Consider the following 14,519-nt stretch of genomic DNA (forward strand, 5'->3'; position numbering starts at 1 on the left):
CTATCCTCGGCAGAGTGGGAGGGGGTATTGAAATGTTGGGCCACGGGGCGGTGTGGTTGCTTGGTGCGGGTGTTCCCTAAAGCGCTCTGCTAGGAGGCGCCCAGTCTCCCCAATGTCGAGGAGACCGCATCGGGAGCAACGGATACAATTTTTACCTCCCTTGCTCTCCTGTCTGCCTTTCCAACTAGTCTTGTATCATTACATATTTAATATCCAGTAGTAACCATCCTGTAACCATGTCTCCGTAATGGATACAAAATCATATTATTTCGTAATAATTTGTGTCATTAGCTCCCCAACCTTGTTACGAATGTGACGAGCATTCAGGTAAAATGACCTAATGGTAGCTTTCTTACCTACATGATTTCCAACCTCTATAATAATAAAATTCCCTGAGTTATCCTTCTTTGCTTCTTGCTTCTCCTCACCTGTTCATTTACGTCCTCCCCCCTCAGTACACAAGGACCCAAACAAACCTTCGAGGTGAAGCAAAACTTTACCTGCACTTTGTGCACCCCAGTCCAACACCGGCATCTCCAAATCGTTTGTCTAATCCAGTCTACTACACGCACTGCTTGCAATGGTCTCTATTATCTTGGGAAACGCAGTGTGGACTGTGTGACCGCATTGTAGAACATCCAAGTTCTGCCTGCCCCTTTAACAAACCACTGTCTTCCATGGTCACCAACTCTGTCGCAGTCTTGCTGCAGTGTTCCAATGAAGCTCAGCGCAAGTTGAAAGAACGATACATTTTTCGCTCGAGGAAACTGCAGCCCTCCAGACTCCATATCAATTTCAAAAATTTAAGGGTCTGAACTCTTCCATGTCCGAGCCCCCTACTCGCACACCAGGCCTTGTTTTCACATACGCACTATGGTTAGCCACTAACAGTCTCCATTAACAGCTATTCACCCTCCTTGCAGATCGTTAACCACTCCTTTTTCCAACTGTTCTTCTCTCTCTTAGAGCTTTATCTTCATCTATCCTTTACTCCTTACTCCCTTCCACCCACCACAATCTTCTGCATAAAAGAAACAACATTTTACTAGGTGCAATCAGTTCTGAGGAAGGATCACTGGAACGAAATGTTCACTCTAATTTCTCATCTCAGATGTTGTCTGATCTACTGAGATGTTCCAGCAACTTCTGGATTTGCTCTGGCTCGATTCTAATACTGTGAATGATTGAGGAAGAAAGGTAATGCGCACGTCCCGATGAAAGCCTGATGCTGTACTTTCACAATGAACTTCTGCACAGAAGGCAAAACTCTGTTGCTTTTCAAAAGTTCGTTTGTGGATGGATCCCATTACAATGTGAGCCATAGGCTTCAACTTCTTATATCAATGATGACAGCAATCATGTGCATGGGATTTGTTCAGCAGTTCTATCCCGTACGTGATGACGTGCAAAGAGAAAATCAACCCTCATGTCCAATGTGAACAGACTGGTCTCTCCGCAGGAGTTGGAAAGAAGTGACTGTTGTTTTCAGATAGAGAACACTCAAACTCTTTCTCACTGTAACAATGTGCCATTGGGTGTCAAAGCTAAAGGATTTATAGATGCAAAGTTTGAATACAATGTTTTCCAATGAAAATATCTGAATAAAATCCCTCCAGTGTGACAGGACAGTTTTTCAGTAAATGGGATAACTGAGTGGCTCACTTTACACATTGATCTGGGGAAATGTCTTTTCTGTTAAGATCGCAGGAAGAGTTGCTGAGAGGTTTTTGAGCAGTTTCCATTCGGGACTGAGACGGTATTGGAGGTTTTGACAGGCTTACACAAGGACAAACCACCAGCTCAAGAGGGCATTGTATCTCATGTTGCTTTGTGAGAAAAGGGAAGAAATCACAAGTATTCTGACGATTTGTTTCAATTCCACTTTGGGCACAGGGGATTTGTTAGAGGACTTCAGGACTGATAATGTGGGTTTACTTTTCAACAAGGCTAGTAGAGCTAAATCAGGAAACTACAGAGCAGTGAGTCTTACATCAGTGACAGCCAAACCTTTGGAGAAACCTCTGAAGGAGGGAGTTAATTGTCACTGTCCAGGCAAGATTTGATCAGGGAGAGTCAGCATGGTTTTGTCAGAGAAAGTCACGACTAACCGATTTGATTAAATATTTTGAAGAAGTGATCAGGTGAGTAAATGAGGATAGTGAAGTTGATGTTATTTATGTGGATTTCAGCAAAGCTGTTGACAGGGTCCCTCACCGGAGATGTGTAACAATGTCAAATTACAAGAGATCAAAGGACATAGACACAGAACATTACAGCACAGTACAGACCTTCAGCCCTCGATGTTGCGCTGACCTGTCGTACAAAACTGAAGCCCATCTAACTTACACTATTCCACGTACGTCCATATGCTTGTCCAATGACGAGTTAAATGTGCTTAAAGGTGCGAATCTACGACCGTTGGAGGCAAAGCATTACATACCCTTACTACTCTATGAGTAAAGAACCGACCTCTGACACCTGTCCTATATCGACCACCCCTCAATTTAAAGTTATGTCCCCTCGTGCTCATCGTCACCATACATGGAAAAATGCACTTCGTGTCCACCCCATCTAACCTTCTGAATATCTTATATGTCTCTAATATGTCACCCCTCATTCTTCTTCTTTCCAACGAAAACAATCTCAAGTCCCTCAGCCTTTCCTCGTAAAACCTTCCCTCCATAACAGGCAGCATCCTAGTTAATCTCCTCTGCACCCTTTCCAAAGCATCGATATCCTTCTTAAAATGTGGTGACCAGAACTGTACACAATAGTCCAAGTACGGCCGAACCAGGGTTGTGTACAGCTGTAGCGTATCCTCATGGTTCCAGAACTAGATCCCTCTATTAATAAAAGCTAAGATACATGGCAAGTTGGATCCAAACGTAATTTGGTGGAAAGAAACAAAGGATGGTGAAAGAAGGCTGTCTCTGTGACTGGAAGCTGTGCCACAAGGATTTATGCTGGGTCCCTTATTATTTGAGATTGCATATAATCATCATTAAAAATGTGGGGGAAATGTAAAGTAAATTTGCGGATGATATGAAGCTTGGGAAATTGGTTAACAGTGAGGAAGGCGGTCTTATGTTCCAGGAGTTTCGAGATAGAATTGTTAAATGGACAGATAGCGGGAGTTGAAATTAACCATGGAAAGCATAAATTGATGCTCTTTTAAAGTAACACGTCAAGGGATATCTCAATGAATGGCAGGACCCAGAGGATCAGAGCGACCTTGCATGCTGGTCCACAGATTAGATTAGATTTAGATTAGATTAGATTACAGTGTGGAAACAGGCCCTTCGGCCGAACAAGTCCACACCGACCCGCCGAAGCGAAACCCACCCATACCCCTACATTTACCCCTTACCTAGCACTACGGGCAATTTAGTGTGGCCAATTCACCTGACCCTGCACATCTTTGTGATGTGGGAGGAAACCGGAGCACCCGGAGGAAACCCACGCAGACACAGGGAGAACGTGCAAACTCCACACAGTCAGTCGCCTGAGGCGGGAATTGAACCCGGGACTCTGGCGCTGTGAGGCAGCAGTGCTAACCACTGTGCCACCGTGCCGCCCATAAGTTTGGAGAGAGAGATGCATCTCTAGTGGTGGGATCTGACTGAGGTGGCAGAAATGACGGAGGATGATGCATTATATCCGGAGATTGGTAGGGTAGAAGATGATGATCAAGGGGGTTACATCGTTGCTGGGGTGGACGAGTCGGGTTCAAGGGCAGGAGTGTGGGAAGCTGAGGAGATATGCTGGAGGTCTTCGTTGAGTCAATGGGAACATCCAGATTCAACACATCATCCTCCAGCATTTCCGCCACCTACTGTCTGACTCCGGCACCAGAGAGATAGTTCCCTCCAACCAATTTGCGACATCCTTGCTGGATCTAGACCCCCAACCAAGAAGAGCTTATTTTCGAATCTTCGACTCTTCTGCCACTCGGCTGCTGCCTGACGAGCTGTGCTTTTCCAGTACCACAATCTTTGACTCTGATTTTCCCCATCTGCAGTCCTCACTTTCTCCATGTAGTATCATGCGTTATCCTCATTACTTGACTCCTTTATTTTGTCTCATCTACAGACTTGGTGATAGTACATTCACTTCTTTCATCCACATCCTTTGTATACCAGTAGATCATAAATAGCTGCGGTCCTGTGGGACTCCACAAGTAAGAACTTATCATCATGGAAATTATGTCAGTATCTTAACTCACTGCCTTGTGCACATTAGCCAAGCTGCAATCAATTCACATGGTAGTTTCATGGGTTCTTATCTTAGGAAGTAGTCTCATACTCAAAACTGTACGGAATGCTTTCAGGAAATCCAAATGTATTTCTGTTGGCTTCCCCCTTATATATCTTGAGGAAGTCTTAATAAACTTGTTATATATGATTTCGCCTTCATAAACCATGCTGGCTCTGCTTGACTGTATCATTTATTTCAAGATGCTTTGTTATTCCAACATTAATAATGCAATATACCATTTTCCCAATGACAGAGTTGGTTGTGAAAAGTGAGCTGCATTGGCTTGATAGTTTCTGTGGTTGGGCACTCAGAAAAGGAGACTGTGAAAGCTCCCGAAAAGCCAACTGATGCATTAATGTCATGCAGGGAGGGAGCCTTCCATCCGGTGTGCTCATAAAGACTCTGCCCTTCATAGGATTGTGGGAAGTGGGGTGTCAGTTGGGAATAGAGGGCGCTGGGAGTCGGAGCTGGTGGATGAGAATGGTTATATTGACCAATGGTTCAAACGGAACTTTAGCAAAATCTCCCAAACCAACCACCTCCACCACCACGAAGGACCGGGGAGCATGTGTAAGTGAGCATCACAACGTCCATGCTTCCTCCTGTTCACAAAAGTCCTAATATTCAGTACCGGATACATAGAAATTTCCTCCAATTCAGTCTAGAGCTCAGGAGCATAGTCTGAGAATTAGGGTTACACCGAGCAGGAGAGGTATAAGGTGGCAATGCTACACAACAGGTGGCAGAGATATAGAACATTCTTCCAAAACAGCACTTGATGCTCCACTAATCATTTGGTAGCACTAACTCTGAGATAGACAAACGTTTGTTCAGCGAAGGTATTTAGGGTTAAGGGGCAGATGCAGCAATATGGAGTTAGGTCACAGACCAGTCGTAATTTCATTCAATGGTGGGACAAGCTCAAGGAGATGAATGGATACGCCTGATCCCTTGTTCACTGATAGCTACTGACTTCAGTCCCTGTCACAAAAATTCCTAACTTCAAATGTATCGCTGGGTCTAGTAACTGTCCGGACCAGCATCATCTCATTTTCAAGTTCCATTTCCATTTCATGCGCACGGCCTAACTCCAGCGCAGTCTCAGCTCCATGTGTCGAAAATCCCATACAGTCCTTTGTAATGTCAAGACTGAATGACATTCCTGGTCCACCTCCCACTTCTGACCTCCCTGTAATCATCAACTCATCCAACACCCCGTTGCCCGTGTGCTCACTCACATTGAATCATGTTATCCTCACCGTTAGCTCACTAACCTGAAGAGCTTGTCAGTTCAGAAAAAAAAAACAATTATTGTCTGTGTTTTCAAATCCCACCATGATAGCGATCATTCCGATCTCTGTAATATCAACCAGCCGACAATCTCTCAAGATATCTGTTCAAGCCCAATTGCAGCTTCTTGAGTATGCGGTCAGTTAATGTCCCCACCAACAAAGGATGTTCTTTCACTATGAAATTCTTTAAAAAGAAAATCAAAGTAAGTAGTAAGAAATGAAAGTAGAGATGCCAGGCTAGGTGCTGTGCTTTTACTGCATTATATGGGAGCTGGTGTACTCTGTTGTGGTTCATAGTGACATCATCCACAGCAAGTGTTGGGTTCTTGAGGAACTCTGGCTCAGATTGATGATCTGGAGTCTGAGCTCTGAACACTAACACATATCAGGGAAGGGGAAGAGTTACCCGGATGTTCTGCTTAAAGAGCAGTCACACTCCTTAGATTAACCACGTCGAATGTGGTCAGTGGTCAGGGACAGAAGGGTGTGACTAGGCGTTAAGCAGGTAGAGGGAACCAGAGGGTAGTGCTGAAGAAGCCTCAGCCCTTCAGCTCTCAAACAGTTTTGAGACTCTTGTTCCCTGTATGGGTGAGAGTCGAGGCTGTAGGGAGAATGAGCAAACTGACCTCGCACTGTGGGAGAGGGAGCCTTCAAGAGACGATGAGGGAAGGGAGAAAAAAATGCAAATTTACGCAGTGATCATGTCGTCAAGGGGATAGTCACCTATCTATTTTGACAGAATCAAGAGTTCCGAAGTTTGTGTAGCCTGTCTGATGCCCCTGTTTAGAATTTCTCATCTGGGCTGCATAGGAACTTGGAGTGTAAGAGGAATGATCCAGTTGTCGATACAGGTGGAAAAAGGGAAGAGACTCTGCTAAAGGAATATGAGCATCCTCGGACTAAATTAAAGAGCAGAAACAAAAAGGTATTAATCACTGGATTTCTACCTGATCCACAAGAACATTGGCACAGCGTCACAAGATTAAAGATATAAATATGTGGCTCAAAGATTGGTGTGAGTGCAATGTGTTCAAAGTCATTGAATGTTGGCGGCAGCACTCAGGAAGGAGGTAGCTGTTCCAATGGGGCCACCTGAATTCGGCCGGGACCAGAACCCTTGTGAATCATACAACTCAGGTCTGTGGATCGGGCTTTAAACTAAATCGTTGGTGTTGGTTGCAGCTGTGTGGAACGTCATGGGAAATAGTTAATCTGGGTGTGGTGGCGTGGGGTTCAGCAGAGGTTAAAGTTTCCACAGCACGTAATAGGGCAGAAATTGTGGACAGGATCATGAATCTAACTTCAGGCAGAGCAGAAATGAGAAGTGGGCAATCAACACAGACTTCGGGCGCCTTATTTAAATACATGCATGATATGAACCAAGGGAAATTAGCTTGTAGTACAGATTGGAATTGACAGGAACGTTATTGTGGGAATCACAGAGATGTGGCTGTAAGTGGGTCAGAGCTGGGAACAAAATATCCAAGGATACACATTGTATGAAAAAGAAGCAGATGGACCGGAAGGGAAGAAAGATGAAACTTGTGTAGAAGCCTCCTCTCAGTCATCAGGATGTGTGGTAGAAAATAAATCAGGATACAGCGGAGGCATGTCAGAAATGCACTATTGCAATATTCCTGGGGACTTCAATATGCCGGTGGGCTGGGAAAATTAGCTTGACAGCGGATCTCAGGAAAAGGAATTGTTGGAAAGTCTCTGAGATTTGTTTAGAGCTGACTGGCGGAGAATTACTAACGGACAGGCAATTCTCAATCTAGCGATATGTAAGGAGACAGTTTTCATCAGGGAGCTCAAGGTGTAGGAACCCCGAGGGGACAGTGATCATAATATAACCGTGTTCACTATGCAGTTTGAGGGAGGGAAGATTGTATCAGATGGAACCGTATTACAGTTGAGTAAATGAAACAACAGAGACATGAGGGAGGTGATGATCCGAGTTGATTGGAAGGGGGAGGCTTGCAAAGACGTCAGTGGAGTAGCAACCACAGGAGTTTCTGGAGTAATTCAGGAGAAACGGCAGAAATTAGTTTCAAGGGACAAGAAACATACCAGAGGCAGGATGAGGCAACCATGAGGCAACAGGGGGCGTCAGGGACAACAGAAAAGCAAAAGGAATACCATGCAGTGCAGTGAAGGTTACTGGAAGCCAGATGATTTTGAAGACTTCAAAAAATACGGAAGAGGAGGACTGAAAAAGCAATTAGAGAGAATGAGATGGTATGTTACAATAAGCTAGCTAGTAATATAAAACAAGAACGCAAGAGCTTTTAAAAGATATCTCAAAGGTTACAGAGAGGCAAGAGTGGACCACAGGAAAATGCACTGCCGAAGTAATAATGGGTAACAAAGAAACGGTGGAGTGACTAAATAGGTGCTTTGAATCAATTCTCACATCAGAAGAAATCAGCAGCAAAACAGAACGTTAAGAGAGACATCAGGCACGGATGAGGGCACTGGCCATCTCGAATCAGAAGGTGATAGGGAGTTGGAATTGGGATAAATCGCCCAGACTGGTGAGACTACATCCCAGAGTTGTTAATGAAGTCTCTGAGGAGATTGGAGAGGCAATGATGCTGATCTATCAGAAATTACTGGGGTCATAGCGTGTTTAAGGAGGAAGGAGACAGAAGCTGGAAACTATAGAGAGGGTATCCTGATCTCAGTAGTTGATAGTCGCTTATTATGAATGAGGTGATACCTGACTTGGCAGTGCATGGTAAAATTGGGCAGAGTCAGCATGTAATAATCAAGTTTGACACCGGAGATTCAGTGGACATGATCTATTTTCATTTCCAGAAGGCCTTTGTCAAGGTACTGACAGCAGGCTGCTAAATAAGATGAGACCATGCTGTCAGAGGTAAGGTAGAGGATTGGCAGCCTGGCAGAAGGCAATCGATTCAGAATAAAACGGTATTTTATGGGATGGCAACCTGTAACTTGATGAGTTACACATGTGTCAGTGTTGGGACCACAACTATACACGTTGTGCATTAACGATTTAGTGTGAGATTATGCCTTTTGTTCAGAGGAATAAAGACATAGACCATTATCTAAATGGAGAAAAAGTTCAGAAATGTGAAGGGCAAAGGGATGTTGGGACTCCTAGTTTAGAAATCTCTAAAGGTTAACGTGCAAATTCAGTTGGCAGATGTGAAGGCAAATGAAATCTTAACATTTATTTCAAGGGGGCTATAATACAAGATCACTGCTGTGCTACCGAGACTGTATCAGCTAACGTCAGACTGCATTTGGAATATTGAGAGGAGCTTCCAGGCCTGCCTCCGACGAATGATGTGCTGGCATTGAAAATGGACGTTTCGGGCATAAGCCCTACGGCTTATGCCAGAAACGTCGAATCTCCTGTTCCTTGGATGCTGCCTGACCTGCTGTGCTTTTCCAGCAACACTTTTTCAGTTCTGATCTCCAGCATCTGCAGTCCTCACTTTCTCGTGGCATTGAAAATTTCTGGATTAAGTTTACAATACTGATCCCAGAATGAAGGGCTTTTGATACAAATAGCAGCTGAGGACTCTGGGTCTGTATTCGATGGAGTTTATAGTATGAGGGGGATATAGGAAGGATCTGGAAGTATGTTTGCTCGCTGAGCTGGAAGGCACATTTTCAGATGTTTCGTCACCATGCTAGATAACATCATCAGCGAGCCTTCGGACAAAGCACCACTGGTGTTTCCTCCTTTCTATTTATATGTTTGGGTCTCCTTGGGTTGGTGATGTCATTACCTGCTGTGACGTCATTTCCTATGGTGGTGTCACTTCGTGTTCTTTTTCTCAGGGGCTGCTTAATGGGATCCATTTCAATGTGTTTGCTGATAAAGTTCCAGTTGGAATGCCATGCTTCTAGGAATTCTCTACACACTCAATGCACAAGAAAGGAAAGTGCTCGGTATACTTAAATAAGATAACAACATTGTTATCCTTCCTGCTGACAAAGGGCGGTTGACAGTCAATTTAAGTCAAAGAGACTACATTGAAAATGCGAACGCACTACTTGCAGATACCAACACTTCCCATCAAGTGGCAATAGACCCGACCCACAACTACAGAACCGAATCACAGCCCTATCAAACTATATCAAAAAACACATTGACTTGGATTCCATTTACTACACCCGAGAAAAAGAACCAGAAATGACAACCCATTGGAAATGAGGTCACCACACGAAATGATATCACCAACCCCAGGAAACCCAAACATATAAATAAAAAGCAGGAAACACCATCAGTGCATCGGCCGGAGGTTAACTGAAGAAGTTACCTAGTATGATGATGAAATGTCAGAAAATGAACGTTACAGCTCAGCGAGCAAATCTGCATCCAGAATTCAACCTAAGCTACAAATCTTCTCAAAATTCGCTAATACAAAGCATAGAAAGGGAAACCAAATAGGAGGGGGTGTCATGTTTTTGAGGAAAACATTATTGCTATAAATGCAGAAAATATTGCTGAAAAATCCATCCAGTCAAACTGTATGGGTTGAATTCAGAAATAAGAGAGAAATAATGACCTTGCTGCGATTGCACTGTATGCCACCAAATAGTCCTAGGGAAACTGAGGAACAAATATGTGGAGAGATCTCAGATATGTACGAGGATAATAAGATTGTAATAATATGAGATTTTAATGTTCTAATCATTGACTGGAGCTACCATCGTGTTAAAGGTTTGGATTGTGAATACGTTCAAGAATGGTTTTTCAGACTGGAGGACCCTTTTGTTTGTTATTTATATAAATGATTTTGATGAAAATATACAATGTTAGTAAGGTTGTGGACGACACCAAAATTGTCGGCATAGACAGTGAAGAATTTGATTCCACACACAAACCACCCCGGTGGAGAAGATTATCTACGATTCCAAAAGACATTGGTCAATGCGCTGGGAAATAGCTGAATTTTTTAAAAATCTGAATAAATGTGAGGTAAAACAAACAAACAAACGTAGCATTTACTGAATGCAATTAATTGTAGGGTTTTGGGCAGAATACAAGGATGTCGAGTTCGAGGTTCTGCATGGGCTGGTTAGACTGAAGGATATGTTTTTATGCTCTCTGACTCTGACTCTAAATTTTCCGACGAGAGAAGGAGCAAGACTTGACCTTCTCTTGGGTAATAAGGCAGAGCAAGTGACTGAAATGTTAGTCTGGAAACACTTTGGGTCTCGTTAAAACGGTTATAGAAAAGGATAACGTTAAAGATTTAACCCTAAACATTAAAGATTTAAGTAAAGTCAGGCAGATTTTAATGATATGAGGAAAGTACTTTTAAAAGTTGGAGTAGATTGTTCACAGGCCAACGTATGGCTGATATATCGGAGGTTTTCAAACGTGTGACCAAAAAGAAATCAGAGTCATTATGTCCCTGTTAGAGTGAAAGCGAAGGCTGACATGATTAGAGAACAATGGATGAATGAAGATATTGAGGGAGAAGTGAAGACTGAAAAGGAATTCGATACAGACAGCCGGGGTTAAATGAAATGCTGGAACGGTATTAAGATTGCCAGAGCTTTCTTCAGAGGGAGATCAGGAAGGCTAAGAGGGGATATGAGATAACCTTATCTGCCCAGGCTCAGGATTATCCCAAGAGATTCTACAAATACATGCAGAGCAAGAGATAAACTAGAGAGTTGGGCGCTTTAAAGATTAAGGAAGTCATATTTATGTTGCAACTCAGCAGATGGTAGCGATATTAAATGAATATTTTGCTTCAGTTTTTTTGTGGAGTACGATAGCCCAAATGTATGAAGCTGAACAGTTCCTGTTCCCAAATTATTTTACCAGGGGCCAAAGAAATGGAGACTAGGTGATGTTTCTAGTGGCTGGTGTGACGTTCCACTCTGCGCGGCTTCATGCTTCACGCAGAGTCCATACGTTCCCATGACTGGAGGGTTTGAGTTACAAGGAGTGACTGGATAGGCTGTGACCTTTTTCACTGGACTATAGGAGGTTAAGGGGTCACTTAATAGAGGTTTATAAAATCATGAGTGGTAGAAATAAGGTGAACTGCAAAGGTATTTTCTCTTGGATAGGGGAGTCCAAACCGAGCAGATATATGTTTAAAGTTAGAGGAGAAAGATTAAAAAAGGAACCAAAGGGCAGCCTTTTCCAACAAAGGTTGGTTTGTATTTGGAATGGAATGCCAGGTGCATTTGCAAAGTTCAAGATCATTTAGAGAAGTACATGATAGAAAAGAGTTAAAGGGAGATGGACCAAACGCAAGCGAGTGCGACGAGTTTAGTTTGAGAAACCTGATCGGCATGGATGAGTTGAACTGAAGGAACCTAGAAAACTCAGGAAAATAAATGTTGATATTCCCGAAAACAGTTTACATTACAGGAGACGAATTGCTGGAGGTCTTAGAAAATATAAAGTTGGATGTAGCTGCAGACTCTGAACGATTGTATTCCAGGGCATTGTGGGATGTAAGGGAGGAAGTTGTGGGATTCCTCGCAGAAATAATTGGCTCACCTATAAATACGGGTTACGTGCCGGATGATTGAGGAGTGACTAATGTTGTGCCTTTGCTTTGGAAGTGATGGAGGGACAAACCTGAGAACTACAGACCTGTGAATCTGACTTTGGTGTTAGGCTGTTGTTGGATATGATTCTGAAAGATTGCATTTGAAGAGCCATGGAATGATTCGGGAATGTCAGCAGTGTTTTGTGATGTGGGACTGTCACGTGGAGAGAAGTGATTCTGATGTTTGCATAGCATCATTACGCTTCTAAAGATCAGGCAGTGTTTCATACAGAATGCTGTGAATGTTACCCTTTAACACGCTGTGGCAGTGAAATCACTGAATCCTTATCACTGGATTATGAGGGAGTATCTCTGTTAATAACACCCTGGGCACTGAGAGATTCTGCATTGCATTCTCCCATCCTTCTGTGTATGATCTCGTTTTGTTGGTTGGTTTATAAAACACAGGCTAACCAATCATCTGTTAAATTGTAGTTTCTCGTACATGAGACCTTCTCTCTAAGCTGGCAAAATGCTGGCGCAGTGGTGATAACACTCGCCTTGTAAACTAGAAATGTGCTTGAAATACCCCATTCCCGTTTGTCATTCCAGTAACTGAGGAAAACCATTTGGCAGGGCAGGAAGTAGCTGACGGGAGCAATGATCCATTTTGTCGGGAAGAAAGAGGTGAGGCAGTATCAACTGTAGAATGATGGGGAAACAATAGGCAAGGAACATTGGCGGGTTGTGGGGGAGGGGAGTGCTGAAGGTTTCCTTTCTTTTCTCTAACCAAATGCTGGTGATGAAGTCTGAAATGGGAGAATATCAGCAATGTGGGTGAAATCTTACTTTTTGGTTGTTTTCTCCCGACGTCTGTGTCACTCATGGGGAAATTTGTCTCTGTGCTTCAGGCTGTGGTTACAAATGAGGTTCAGTTCACCGACTGGGAATGAACACAGATTTCCTATCTCAAATGTGAATCGCATTTATTGTCTCATTTAAGATTAAAACGTTCCAGGGAAATTATCATTGAGATGAACACTTGAAACGCCAGAGCATACAAGGCGACAGGCCAAGTGCTGGGAACTGGGATGATGGCCTCTTTCCGTGCTGTTAAAAATCAATTATTCAATGTTCTTTTTGCGGAGAGATTTCTCGCCATTGACACAATTCCAAAAGTTGTATTATGCAAAAACGATGCAACATTTTCTGCCGTCATCTCTGATGGTCTAGTGGTTAGGATTCGGCGCTTTCACTGCCGTGACCTGAGTTTCCTTACCGGTCAGGAAATCAGGACTTACTGTTCCTGACACAGAGAGAGCAGGTCGAACAGGAATCTGTTCAAAGCCTTAGATCAGTCAATATCCCAGCCCTTTGAAAAACGCTAAGGTGACTTCCCTGTCTTTGCACAGTTGGACAGTTCATCCTTCATTCTCGATTGATCCCGCTGCCTAGCAAATTTCTCTAAACTGAGGCTCAGCTACTTATTTTAGAACATAGAACAATACAGTGCAGAACAGACCATTTGGCAATCGATGTTGCGCCGACCTGTGAACTCATCAAAACTCATCCCACTACACTATCCCATCATCACCATGTGCTTATCCAAGGATTGTTTAAAACTCCGTAACGTAGCTAAGTTTACTTCATTGCAGCCAGGGTATTCCACGTCCTTAATACTCTCTGAGTAAAGAATCTGCCTCTAATATCTGTCTTAAAACTATCAATCCTCAATTTGTAGTTATGCCCCCCACATGAAAGCTGATGTCATCATCCTAGGAAAAAAGACTTTCACTGTCTACCCTATCTAATCCTTTGATTATCTTGTATGTCTTTATCAAATCCCCTCTTAGCCTTCTTCTTTCTAATGAGAACAGACCCAGGTCTATCAGCCTTTCCTCATAAGACCTTCCCTCCAAACCAGGCAATATCCTGGTAAAACTGCTCTGCTCATTTTCCAATGCATCCACTTCCATCCCGAAATATGGGGACCAGAACTGTACACAATATTTCGAGTGCAGCATCATGAGCGGTTTGTATTGTTGCAGAATGATATTAAGCCTCCGGAACTCAATTCCTCTACCAATAAAACCTAACACACGGTATGCCTTCTTAACAGCGCTATCCAACTGGGTGGCAACTTTCAGAGATCTATGTACATGGACTCCAAGATCCCTCTGCACATCCAAACAACCACGAATCTTTCCATTTACCCAGAATTCAGCCTTCCTATTATTCTTCGCAAAGTGAATCACAATTAGCGGCATTGAACTCAATTTGCCTCCTCTCAGCCCACTTCTGCAGTTTATCTGAGTCCCCTGTAACCTGCAGAATTCTTCCACACTATCCAATACTCCATCGACTTCAGTGTAATCTGCAAACTTACTAATCCATCTACCTATGCCTGCCTCCAAGTAACTTTTTAAAATTACTAAAAGCAGTGATGCAAAAACAGATCCTTGTGGCACACCACTAGTAA

This window comes from Chiloscyllium plagiosum, unplaced genomic scaffold (assembly GCF_037043375.1).
Source record: "Chiloscyllium plagiosum isolate Xiang-an unplaced genomic scaffold, Cpla_swu_hap1 HiC_scaffold_14, whole genome shotgun sequence".
NCBI lineage: Eukaryota > Metazoa > Chordata > Chondrichthyes > Orectolobiformes > Hemiscylliidae > Chiloscyllium > Chiloscyllium plagiosum.